Source organism: Neodiprion virginianus, chromosome 7 (assembly GCF_021901495.1).
Source record: "Neodiprion virginianus isolate iyNeoVirg1 chromosome 7, iyNeoVirg1.1, whole genome shotgun sequence".
Lineage (NCBI taxonomy): Eukaryota > Metazoa > Arthropoda > Insecta > Hymenoptera > Diprionidae > Neodiprion > Neodiprion virginianus.
In genome coordinates this window covers 16,652,087-16,666,513 of record NC_060883.1, presented here as the reverse complement: position 1 = coordinate 16,666,513, position 14,427 = coordinate 16,652,087, and the positions used below count along the sequence as shown (strand labels likewise).

The window sequence follows — 14,427 nt, the reverse complement described above, 5'->3', positions numbered from 1 at the left end:
TTTGGATTAATATTATTTACTAATGGTGAATATTAGTGAAAAAATTGTGCTAAAATACTTTTTCAAGTGCTCCAATATAATTGAGGTTAGTTATCCGTATGTATTATTTATTGATATAAATTAAAATATCATTATTTAATATAATTAGTACTAAATATTATTAAATTATCAATGTTGAATATTTATTATTTAATGATGCCAAAGAAGTATAACTTCTCACGCGCGTACATAAGTACACGCACCCATTTTTTTTTATACAAAACGATTGAGGTTGCGTTCAGTAAAATTTTTTTTCATTTCAATCACACATTTTCTTGATAAAAAATTTACATTATCGCAAGGAAATCGCGCCGTGATATCTTGAGTAGATTGATAGTCAGCTTGATCATTCAAAGGCTTGATTCAATTGCATATTAAAGTTTGCCCAAGTATTTCCCCCGACAAAAGTATTTTGTTGAATTAAGTAAGCGTTGTGTTCGCCGCATTTGACTACAACATTTAGTTGAATCAAACGAATGTTACTCGACTCAAATAATCCTTTCCTTCCGTGCATGTATAACGTATTTTCGGTAGAGTATCTTAATCTTTACGAATACAATGGTGGTTGGAAAATGACAACGTTGGATATGGAAAACGAGCAAAAGTCACGAACCTTAACAATCCCTATCTCAATGTTTACGAATACAATGGTGGTTGGCAATTGACAACGTTGGATACGGAAAACGAGCAAAAGTCACGAACCTTAACAATCCCTATCTTAACGTTTACGAATACAATGGTGGTTGGCAAATGACAACGTTGGATATGGAAAACGAGCAAAAGTCACGAAACTTAACGATCCCAAGGTTATGTTAGGTCAGGTCAGGAACGAACCTAGAACAATTGTGAACAATATTCAAAACATTAATTTGTCGAAAGTGGAGAGCCAACTTCACGTAGGACGAAAATTGGTGGCAGAAACCTTGGACGCTTGATGAATGGTTAACTTGAAGCGAGAAAGTAACGAATCGACGGTTTGTCGGCAAAATTTTATAGTTCTTGCAGCGCGTTCCGAGCAGAACCGTAACATTTGAATCCTTTCAACGTCACGTGGTGCTCCCACCTTTATCGACCGAGCAAATTCACCCCCTTTTGATTTCGAACCCTTTCCGTTCGTTTGTTTGTTCAATATAGGATGAAAGAGGGAGAGTTTGCTCGGTCGGTAAAGGTAGAAGTACTGCATGACCTTAATGTTTAATTTAATGACAACTTCACTCTCCCGTGCATCCTCTCCGATTTGGTTCGCGTGCTCTGTACAGCTTGCACGTCGCGCCGTTTGGACCATTACGGAGAAATGTAAGCCAAGGTTGGTCCATTTGCACTAGAGTGATAATTCATCATTTTAATACAATAACCGTGCCATGCTCTGCTGCAATAACAGCCAAATCATATAACTTTCGATTTGTAAAACTAAGGCGGTCAAGGTTCACGACCTTGTCATTAGATTAGCGCAATCGTCCTGCGGATGCGAATATTACAAGTCCGCGTATCGCCTTGTTACACGCATTGCTCACATGTAATTTTAGTTTTGACTGACGATTCGCGATTATATATGGCTCAAGGGCTCGGATTTGATGGTTAAAATGTTAAAACTGACTGCCAAGGTTGATCGTGTATGTTAGCTTAGATGCGGGAAGAAGATTTTCATCTATCCAATGGTATCGGGAATACTGAAAGGGACTTTCTAAAGCTCATCTCACTTCATTGATCATCCTCTTTTTCATGACAGTAACGTTCACACTATCGAATTACCATTTCTAACAGCAAATCCAGCGGCGCGATTTTTGAAAAGTCACAAGGTGGGAACTTGATCCGATGTGATGATTTCCAAGGCCCTTCGAGGAAAAGCTGAAAGTACACGGTAATCGTTGCAGAAAGGTGAGGACACGCAACGTGATGAAAGATTGAAAAAAACATCGCTGTATTTTCAAGCTGTATGAATCCGTTTTTTCAACTTCAGACAATCCGGAAGTTTCGAAGTAACGCGAGTTTCCCTGATAATGCATAGTTGCAGTAACGTTACGAACTATCAACTCATCGAAGTTTGGTCAAATTTACTCATAAAGTAGAAATCCTACTTATTCGAACCACTTAAATTCGACTTCGTCCACTAGCCCTTAAATTCTAGTTCTTGGAATTCTAGGCACCGTGGCGTCGAATATACATATAGGAGTTGTACTGTACCAACTTGTCCCAATGTTGGATGACGCATCCAGTATCATACATCGCTACTTCGGCGGATACGTGATCTGCGGCACGCAATGCATTCAAAAGAAGTTCGAGGTGGGAGACATTCGCACAGTTTCCGGTGATGTATTTAAAACTGCATGTATACCAGAGACTGAAACGATACATATAAACTCTACTAACGTCATCCAGCAGTGTTAGAACCGTCGAAGAAAAAGGAGACAATCCATTCATAAAACGTTAGTATAGGTGTAGAATAATCGCCGTTACGGTACTTTTGGCATTCGAGTTCTGTGTATAATGTAATGATTGCCGCCAACGCTTCAGGGAATTGCGGTGATTCCATTGAACGTGCAACGACTATTCGGAACCGGTTACAGAGCAGCAGAGGTGGTTTTGCAAACCATATGTATGTGGCATTGGGGTGTTGAAGAAGAATGGAATTTACGATTTTCCACCGTGGCACCCCCTGAAAAGTTACTTTAGATTAAGGGGGTTCCTAACCCAAGAGCGTTGTATAACATTAACGATTTTCAAAATTTTATGGGTTCGGGAGTAGAGGAAGTAAAAAATTGGGCAAATTGGTTTTAAAAGTACGCAATTTCAGCTTTAATTGAAAATACGAATCAGTTCGTAACGTGAAAATTGTGGCTGCTATCGCCGTTGAAATTGCGTAGTTTTAAAACCAATTTGCCCAATTTTTTACTTTCTCTACTCCCGAACCCATACAATTTTGAATATTGTTAATGTTATACAACGCTCTTGGGTTAGGAACCCCCTTAAAAGAAAGACTCTGTGAAAATATAAGCGTTCTACGTTACACTTCAATTACTATTTCTTTCCTGACATTTATGTTCAGCGCAAAGATCACGATCCATAATACAACAATATATCATCCTTGCACCTTAATCTCATAAAATATTTATAAGTTCATGTTGAATTATAACTATTTTACGAGATTAAATTACTAGTGAAAAAGTCATCAGATACACATCGCAAACATCAAAACAGTGGAGATTTGATATTACAAGTGTGGATTTTCTTCGCGATTTAAATTGATACCATTGATGATGTAAGCAATGGAAAATAAATTTCATTCGCGATACTTGAAAAGTATTAAAAAAAAAAAATGTACAAAAATGAAAAACGCTCATCTTTTCACAGAACTTTTCTTTTAACCTAAACAAACTCTTTCAGGGGTGCCATGGTTGAAAATGGCAATTCATTTTCTTCTGAAACATCCTGAAATCACTTCTCGTATCTGTTATCCCCCCACGACGTAATGCATATACTTATGTTATAAGTGTGGGTAGAGCAATCTCTCTGTACACTGACTATTCAGTAATACATGCATTACGGCCTCTCAAACGACACGCGATTTAAAGTGCGAGCTGGCACGTTGATATTCGCGAAAGCGTCCGAGTAGGCTACTACATTTACTTTCATTTCTGCAGATCACTTGTCACAGAGAGTTTTCGTTATTATATATAGGGAATTCCGTGCTAATACAACCAACGTCTGACCCTCGCCATTTTTGATTTTGATCAAAATTTTTTCTACAATTGTTCTGTCACAATAATTATCGAGTAAAATCACTGCGAGTTGTTTTTATGATAGAGTTACTTCGCGATCGATAAATGAATAGCATTACTTTTAAAATATGATGTGATTTTAGGACCAAATTTGTGAATTTTTTCATTATTAAAATTTTTTATTCTGCCTACCGAAGGGAGGATTAATGATTTTTCGAAATTTTCAACTCAATTTGTCCCCAAGTTATGAAGTTCCGAAAAATTTCCCGTTTATATTGTTCTAACCAATATGACTCAGAAACGTGAAGAGCTATTAAAAATAGTTAACTGAATGTTTTTTTTTTCCACTTGAGTTAAAAAAAACATAAAAAGTGTGGACAAATTGTATTTCACAAAATCATCCGGTTTTTTAAATTTTCTGCAAAAAAAACATTATCCTTCATTACGATGGTTCCCTTTTATTTTCTTGCGCAAAGTATCCTCAAAAATGTTGGTTTTTTCGTGTAGTAAAAAGTATATGGGCCGATTAGTCATTGCATTTCCATTATTTATTTGAATGTGACTTTTTGCAGTCGAAAGAGCAACACTTTATGGGACACTTTTTTTTTTTTTTTTTAATCGCACTCTACTATAAATTTTATGTAATGAATTTCTTACTGGACGAAAAATTAACTTTCCATGAACTTTGATATTCGATGAAATTTATATATAATTAAACAAATCTGTATATAACGACTGATCGGGCGATTATGATACTTGGTCTAAAATTGTTTGAAAAATAATTTGAAGGTTTTTTTTCGTCAGAAAATCAAACAATACTGTCCGATTGAAAAATATTATTCCTTTGAATATGTGTATCGAATTTGAAATCGATCCACAGATCACAGTTCGAGATATCGTCTACACCGTGTTAAAAAACATAGTTTTGAGAAAAACACGTAATATTTCTGTCTGGGAAAACTTTTAATTTACATATCTTGCTTATCTTACTTTTTAAAGTCGTAAAACAAAACAAAAAAAGAAAGTATTACGTTCATACTTTGACAGTGAGGTAAAGTTATTTTTAGAAATTTAGGAACAAGTAAAGTTGAAGAATTTGAAAAAATCACGAACGCTGATTATCACAGGCACAGAATTACAGGGGCAAAAGAAATGAAGAATATCAAAAGTAGGTATGAACTAATAATGTTATCCGATGTGAAAAATAATGCCCGATATTCAGGTGATTATAGATGCTTCTAATCCAAGCAAATATGAATAACGTAGAATGTGACATACATGATAACACGTCACACGAGTTTTCCAAGCAGAGTGTAATTCATGTATGAAATGCTAAGCACGTTCTTAAATACATACGCCTGGCATTAAAAGTACATGGGGAGTATGGTATACGTTGTGTAGGCATATGGGAGAAACCTTTACTATGACGTCATTTCTTCGCAGTGTATGTCATGTGCTGCAATAAATAGTGCTATTCGTATAACAGTTGTGCGGTGTATTAATGGGACAAACTTCGTCTGTCTTGATAACGTGTGTAAATTAAAATTTATAATACAATCATCGGGCGTATTCAGTTTTATACTGTCTTCCGAGAATAAATTAATGTAGGTATGTAACACGGTGAAGAACTTCCAAGACCCCCTAACAACGCGTAAGTCGTCCCCATGCGATTTCCTGCCATTCCAATTCTGCTCGATTCTTATCCCCCGGGCATTTGATCACCTCGTAATGATTCGAGGAACTGATTTGTCTCAAGTTTTTCATCAATTGGTCCTGGGTCGTATGAATATAGTTGATTTGGTTGGGTTAGTAATGCTGATGTCTTGATGCCTCGTTTGCAATCAATTTAAACCTGGGGATTTCCTCAGCAGACATTATGTACTGCTTCTGACTAAACTTTTGTTCCAACGTTCGGAAGAGTCGTATATGTTAATATATAGATATATATATATATGTATATAGCCCAGACGCTTCCTAGTACATTATTATTCCAGAGTTCTCCTTGCCACTATCCACGGTATGTAGTGTATGAAAAATTGCCTTTCATGTCACGATCGGGTTTAGATAGTAAATAAGTGTAAAGAATATATTTTCTACATATTTTCTCCGAGGCTTCTGCTAGACTTTTGAAAAGACTTTTGAATGATGATGGATTGTGCTTGGAATTTGAGCTGGCAAATCTCCATGGAATTTGTAAGTTCGTGGTCACATATGAAGCACTATATTGTGTAAAAAACTGAGGGGTATTTACTCGTTGAAATCGCGAACTAGTTTTCTTTGTAAACGTTCGAAAATCGCACGAAATTTCTTGAATTTGATTGAAATCGTTTCGAAATCGCTTAAAATCGGTTTGAGATAATTTAAAGCTTGCAAAACTTAGTTTGGAACCGTTGGCAATAATAGAAAATCCGTTGCATTAGCTTGAAACACTTTGAAATTAGTTTCAAACCGATTGTGAAAATTCGCTTGTAATCACTTTGAACCCGTTCAAAATCGTTTATCACTTGATTTGTTTGAAATCACTCCGAAATCTATTCAAATCAGTTTGAGATAGGTTGAATCTTGCAAAAGTTAGTTTGGAACTGTTGGTAATAATTCGTTTGAAATAGCTTGAAAGTCTTTGAAATTAGTTACAAACCATTTGTAAACATTTTTAAATTGCTTGTAATCACTTTGAACCTGTTCGAAATCGTTCGTCACTTGATCTATGTGTGAATACCTCGTTGGCAAAAACAGTATATCTCCTGTCACAAACAAATTTTTCGCTAAAATTTATACTAATTCGACAATATTGATGCAAGAGAAGCTTCGTTTTTAAATAGGTAAATTCAATTCTCAATTAAAATCAGATCAATGACGGACAACTGATTGGATCGTTTCGGCTATCGAGACATTAACTTGAATAATGATCACAATGTTCACCAATTATACTCGGATAATAATGATCACTATTTATGTAAATTGGTTTTAAAACGGTTTGCAGGAATATTCTATTCGAACATTAATTATCAGCTTTTCAAAGTGTATGTAATCGTATATGTACCCGTACTGTTATGCAACGGATTATCAGTAAATTTATTGAAAGAACGAAATGATAGTTATAGAACAATATATAATAGTGCACAAGCTAATCAGCGCATTATTTTCACCGTGAAGAAATACGACAACGATGACAGTTGTACAATTTCGATATTTGTATATTGTTGACTGAAATAATTGACGCAGTACTAACAAAAACAAATGAGCAGCGGAGTTGCTCCGGAGTGAACTTGTAACCCTGATTTGCCTATAATTAGGAGTCCTTGTGGTGTGTATCCACGAAAAGACTTGGTGTATGATAATGAATGCTGGTAACATTAACATTTTTTGATTATCATCGTTTGCCATGTACACAGAATTAATTTCTAGCGACCAGATGGTTCATCGCAGCGTTGCCAACCTATTAGACGAATATTTCTTTTAACGACTCCGAATCAATTCTTTAGATTTCTTATTTAGATGGCACCACAATAATTCTTCATATTTACTATTTTCTACGGTGATGTCTGACGGTATTGAAACTCAATAAATACAGGAATGCATAATATACTTCATTTTTTCGCTTTTCAACATGGACAATTTTCCTAGAAATATATTATAATAATTTCCGAACGAGGTAACACAGACAGATTTATATCCTACAATCTGAGTTGTAAATATTGAGATGTTAGAAACTTTTACTTATATAACATGTTTTTATTGTTAATATTTAGGACCACCATCTTGTCAAATAAGTGCGTTTGAAAATTAAAATTGGCGATGCCATCTAATTGGTGCATATTTTCGCACCTAACAATTGGTTGATTTCTAGTCTGTTGTTTCGATTTCACAGACCGTATTTAGAGATTTTGCTATCAGTCTTGAGATTTCGTCAAAGATCTTCAGATTTTCTTCAAATTCCTGCCTAAATTACAATATTTCTTAATAAGACAAAAAATTTTCTTTTTTCTTTGAATGGACTCTAATTTCTTCCGATCTAAAGAAATTTCATTAAGGTTGGCAACGGTGGTCTGTTTTCCGTTAAAACTTGATACGCATGCGCTACAATCCGAGAGCAACTGTTTACCAGAGCGACTAAACGTCACGGATGACAGTTCGCCGCGATGTATATAACCTCAAAAATTTTACAATTGTCGGTGGCAGATGTGCTCAACTCACAATTGTCCAAATTATTGAGGTTATATGCATCACGGCAAACTGTGGTCTACGACGGTTGGTCACCCTGCCAAACAATTGCTCTTGGATTGTAGCGCGTGTGCTTTAAATTTTATCAGGTGAGCCACTCAGTCTTTAGGAATTCTCTGTACGTTATTTACATGTTTGACACGTAACAATCGCAAGGCACTTCAAGGTGGTTCTTTAGTCTGTCCAAAGTCGTTATCTGTACACGAGACTTTGACTGATGGTTAACAGGTATTGAATGAATCCCATTGTTGAATATCAGACCAGATTATCTGTTCAAAATGCGAAAATCAGCCTTTTGAAAATTGGGGTTTTTAAAATTGCGCTCATGGCCGTTTCATGTGTTTTCAACGGTAGTGCTATCACAATTATTTCACAAAATCCATAAACCTTGATAAAAACGGCAATAATGGATATTGGAGAGTAGGAATACAATGCCGGTTCTGGACCAAGGTTCGACCTGCTGCGGAACAATTCTCGATACTGTCAATTGTAAAATGTCACGTAGTTGATATCACACCAGACTTTGAACTAACAGTTGTATAAGTCATGATATGTTGAAAAAGAGACGTTGCCGACCGTTTCGAAAAGGTTTTTAATGATAAACACGACGGTTTATAGGTTACAAATGTCGCGTCCCGAATCCGACGATATGGCGCGGAATTTGAATATCATGAATCGGATTTTCACATAACATGGATCGATTTAATACTAAGAGTTAAATTACAAAAAAAATAACGAAGTTTAAACCGTTCATTTTTGATTGAAAGAAATCGATTTATATTGAGATGTATGAAAATAATGGAATTATACACTCGCTATGAATTGTATCTGATAACAACGGTAGTCATATGAAAAACTATGGACAGAACATTATTAATACATTCAGTTATAATAAAGTATCATCCAAAGTGTTCTCAAAATGCATGAATTTTACTTTTGTGTATTTTTCCAACAACTTTAGTGTGAATTATAGACTTCTCCAAAGGGTTCTACTGACTCCGGACTTACTAAAGAGCCACCTTTATTCTGCGTAAAGAAAACTCAAGTTTATTTTCTGTGATAACGTGAATGCTGTTATAATACAACTGATTTCACCATATTTTTCGTAAACATTAAACTCCTGTAACTTAAATTGAACTCTCGCGGTTTTCGTCTCTAGATATAAGGATATATGTGTTAGAACTATACTATGAATAGCTTTCGGCCTCGGATTCTTCCGGAGAGATAAAAATTGAATACCGTTATAGAGGCCAAAGCTAAATTGCACAACGGAATTATAAGGCTTCAGCTATTTATTTTGTTTTTTTCTCATCTGTCTCTCTCTCTCTCTCTCTCTCTCTCTCTCTCTCTCTCTCTCTCTCTTTATTTTTTTCTTCCACTATTAGAAACACATAAAAAGCATCTTCGACGGGCATCCATAACATCTATAGTGTATCAAACGAACTGAAGCTACTAGTCATACTGATTGAATTTGAATGTTAATTAAACTATTTGTATCCGTGTAAGAGTGGTTGATTACTTAAAATAATCGTCCATATCAAAGTTTTAATCCATAATAAATAGATCACGCAAGAACTGAAGGCCCGGCTGACTTGGCTTGTAAATATCCATTTCGTGACGTCATAAGCACTTACAGCGCTTCTGGACGTTCAACGTTGAACTAAGGCCGGTGATTTCATTGGCCTGTTCCGTTAGATCCGACCAATGAAATTACTTACAAGTCGCGACAGACTTCTTGTGGATCCGTCACCTGAAAATTTCCTTGTCGAATCGTGCCATATTTACGGAAAGCTAACTGATGGGATGAGTTATCCTGGATTACGCGTGTGCTTTTGTACGTCTCTATCACCCTGTTGGAATTGAAAGAAAATCTGAAATCGTTGAAGCGGTGAATATTCAACAAGTCGGTATTTTCGATCGGCCATGTTTGATTTTATTTATTTCATCATTATTCGTGATGAACATTATCAGCGATCCACTTTACCAATGACTGAGATAGGGACGTACAGTTTTATTCAAGCTACGATTTAAAAATTTTCCTAATGAGATTCTTACTCCAGTTCTCGACCGATTCGACAACGAAATTTCCCGGCTTCCGCCGTAATGCTTATGCCATTTCCATACCAACGGTAAAATGATGGTACGGTATATTCTATAGCAGTAGGTACTGATAATATAATAATGGCTGTTTGTAAGAACGACTTTTCAATTACTAGATTACTTAGTACTGGCATAATAACTGAATAACTTCAAATTTATCTAATTGATTCGATTGACTGGGTCACATCCATTTTGTAAGCGTTTGGAAAAATTGTTCAATTTCTTATTTTGTTCCGTATATCAAACACTGCTGCGTTGCCGGTTTTGACAGAAATCCAGCCTAGACTGGAAGATATCTGAATCCATGTGATCCATGCTAATTGACCGACTAATCAGGTCCATCCTGAAATGACGCATCTTCATACACCGTAACGAGTAAAATATATATATATATGTACATAACATATATGTATTACTTATTGCGGATGTCACATTACGTAAAAAACTACCTAGTCATACTAAATGCCTTGGAATATAAAACGACAAATTATACCCAATATTATTACTAACTCGTCAAGTTAGACGAAATGGTGATTGAAAGTTGCAAAGACTGTAGAATGAGTATCGCGGGCACGAGTGCTATTCATTTGAATGGTTTCAGTCAATTAACATTAATTCTGAGAGTGTATCCAGACAGAGGAAATATCTGGAAAGCCATCAGAAAACGTCAGAAAATGTGATGATGCCATTGATTTTCATTGATTCCAACTCTATTATGTTTTAATCTTTGATTTTCACTTCACTAACGATAAGTGACATCCATTAAGCTTCATATCTATCATAAAAATCTGAAGTAATTCTTCAACACACTACTTAAGGACCACCCTAATGTTACCCCTCCGTCGTATATGGCGAAATTGTATTTTACACTTCTTACTTTTTCTGAGCAGGTGCCGAATGAAATTTCCTTAAATTTTGGTAAATGATAGAGTGTATGATTGTGACCTCTGTGAAGCCCCCCCCCCCTTCCCGCCATTTTGGAAATTTTTGTATCTTCTAACGCGGATCGTTCGCTCGTGATTGCTCGTCATTTTTTGAGGTGAAAAAATTTTGAAAAAGTGACCAAAGCGTTACCAAAACGAACTGGAATACTAGTTTTCTCAGGGCTGACTGTTTTGAAGTTCAAAGGATTAAATCACTTTTTCGATTTTTGTCGCGTTGTAAAGTGGCGAGCAGATAAAACAAATATACGAAAAATTCTGAGTAAATAACAAGCAAATGATCTACGACGAAAAATATTCTGATCGCAACAATTTCTTATTTTTTTGGGGGGGGGGGGGGTCGGAAAATGAATGATGAACTACGAAAAATATTTGGTTCAGCTTCAGTAGCGTATCATCATCTCAAATCGAATGCAATTCAATTGCAAATACTTGACTATTTTTAAAATTGTTAAAAACTTTTGTTGATAAAATATGATGATAGAAAGAAACACTGAGATTATGGGGAAAGAGGATAAACCATCTATTCCAACAATAGTGTGTTCAAAAATTATGTTGATCTGAGCTGCCGATTCTCACAAAGTACTTACATGCAGTGATTTCCACGGAAAAACTTATTCGAGATTCTTATCTGATGATTAATATAGTTTGATGACGAAAATTCGTTTTCTAGAACTTACTCTGAATTGGTGGCTGGTTTCATCATCCTCATTTTCCAGAATTGAAGTAAATCGGTTAAGCCATTTTCGAGACATCGTACAACCGCAAAACAAAGTCAATGTTATCGTCAATACCATTGCATCCTATAAATTGATCCTATCAGAACGAAATACGTGATCGAATCTCGATCTCAATACTTTTGAATAAAACAAACCCCGATCGAAATGAATAAATGGGACGTTGGGACTGATACACTAATAAAATGTGGTGTAGACTTCTATGATGTTTATTTGTTTATTTAAAGTATACACTGACAAATCAGGTGTCCTTTGATATGCAAACCAAAATGAATATTTGGCGCTAGGCGGTGCGTGCGCAATGGAAAATAATTGCCAATGAACAAAAGAAATGCTTAAATAAGTTCAATAAATAGTACAATAAATGGTGTCAATCCAACACTATCTGATATTCAAATTCCGTATTGACCACGATATTTGTTCCGTACTAGTCCACACCGGTCACTTTTGGTCAATTTTGACAGCGTAGTTCTCCCAAACTTCATCCACTTTTTGGCCGCCTATCCATTACACAATGGCGGAGTATCTCATATGGATATTCAACTGAAAAAGTGTCCACCAAAAGGCGCCAAATATTGGTTCAACAAGTCACCGAAATGGCGCTAATAAGCAATAAGGCTTCAATGTGATTGCCGTTTGGTGGACCTTTTGCTACAGCAACGCCATCTTAATTCTACTCTATTTTATGAACACTTTCTATAGACGGAAATAGTCCTCCTTACTTTTACCCACCGTACATCAAACATATCCCAACTTCCTCGAGTGATTGGGGCCCATAATCGCGAAACGTGCAATGTTGTCCTGACGTAAAAAAAAAAAGTAAAACACAATTTCGAGAGGTCAGTTTAATATGTGTTGAATTAAAGTAGGCGCCATTCTTTTAGGACAAAAAAAAATTGTTTCTTTATTAAGATTTTTTAAAAATGCAGTTTTTACAAAAAGACCATTTGCTCTGGAATAAAAATTTTTTTAACCGTACCTACATATTGACAGATCAATGAATGATTCAGATTCAATACAGGTAGGATCAAAGGATTCAGAGTCATTGCAATCATTTTTTGAAGGGAGTCCGTCAGGTTCGGGAATGTTTAATTTTTTTATATCGAAATTATGGCAATACAATGATGAATTTTTTCTACACGGATCAAATCAACCACAAAAAATAACCAACGGCTCAGGGGGTCCGTAGTGCCCAACGTTCCCCTACATCGAGATCATGGATTGGTACCCCGAACACTAACGGAACCAAGCGATCTCCGGCGATCGGTTTTTGGAGGGGAGGCAATCGGAGAGAACTTGCGGCCACTTCTCCTCCTCCATAACCTCCACCACCTCCTACGTCCATCCCGATTCACCCAAACATTGTAGCTCACAGCTTTTGACGGTTCGTGTAGTGTGCTATGCACCGTGCTGCGCCGTACCGAACGGTCGCTCACTCGCTTCGTCGATTCGTCCATTAGTTTGGAGTTGGAAGTTGGAAGTTGGCAGTTGGCAGGTGAGCCGGCCGGGTAGCTGAGCCGTGAATCGTTGGTTCGTTCGCAATTATAGTCAGACAGTCGGTCGTACAATCGAATTTTTTTAAAAAGTGTGTGAAATTAGTCGTGAGGAGAGTATAACGCGAGAAATAGGATAGATGATGAATGTGCTGAGGAGAGAGTGTGGTGCGCGTGTATACTCCTCGACTCTCACTCGACGAATTTTATCCCGATAGAGACGTTTTTTTCACTTGGACTTCTTTCGAGGCTCCCCACTCGTGAACGTTGGATTCGAAATAGTGGCGGGCCGATGACGTCTTTCAAAAACTGTTGAACCACTCAGCTGCCGGTACACGTCCATTCGTCGATCCATCCATCCAACTTAATACCGTAAGCAACCAACCATGGATTCACAACCACCTTCACGTTTACAAATTTTTCTCTTAGCCTTGTCATTTCCGTATTATTATATGTGGGCAACTTTCGACGACGGTGAAATCTTTGGAAGAAGTTGAATTATTTTTTTTTTTGTTTTTGTTTTTGTTTTCTTCGTTAATGACAAAGAGAGAGAGAGATAGAAATAGGGTATATCGAGAGAAGAAGCGAAGGAGAAATCGAACGAGAGATGCGGGAGGGTGGGAAGGTGGAGGGGCGAGGGGGGGGGATATTTTTGGACGAGTATTTACGTAAGAGATACTTACGTACCTACACGCAGATATATAGACGGATACTACTTATACTATAAGGTACCGGTCTCGCGATGCACTAACGTTATTTTCTACAATCGTCGCAAGAAAGTTGGAGCTGCACGATATAGGTATACGTATACGTATGTGGATAGTTCAAGGATATTATGTTTGAAATTCTAATGTTCGTGACTGAGTAAAAATGTAGTTGAGTATTTGAATGAAATTTTAATTTTTTTTTTTTTCATTTTTAGGGGTGCACAATGCGGTGCAAGCCAAAATAATAAGGACGTATTTTTTGTTTTTCGTTAAAAATGATAATTTTTCATGTTACAGGTGATTGAATTTCACTGATTTTAATTTATACATATATATATAGATATAGATATATCTTAACGTGGGTGACGTCACAATGTTATAGTTTTCAATCTGTTATATCAATGGCAATTTTGATTCAATCGAAAAAATAAAAAATACGTTCAAAATATTTTTTTCCAATCTACAAG

The 14,427-nt window shown here is 36.3% G+C and overlaps 1 protein-coding gene across 3 annotated transcripts in view; it reads left to right on the top strand.

The window, feature by feature from the left end:
- LOC124309352 (3-hydroxy-3-methylglutaryl-coenzyme A reductase) overlaps nucleotides 1-14,427 on the top strand; it is a 47,102-nt gene that overhangs the window by 6,136 nt on the left and 26,539 nt on the right. Inside the window, exon 1 of one of the 3 annotated variants that reach the window (XM_046772942.1) lies at nucleotides 13,125-13,625. The exons of 1 other annotated variant lie outside the window; for it this stretch is intronic. The gene's annotated coding sequence lies outside the window, so the exon portion shown is untranslated. Of the gene's footprint in view, nucleotides 1-13,124; nucleotides 13,626-14,427 lie in introns of those variants that run through there. One more of the 3 variants, XM_046772944.1, reaches the window with a different exon arrangement.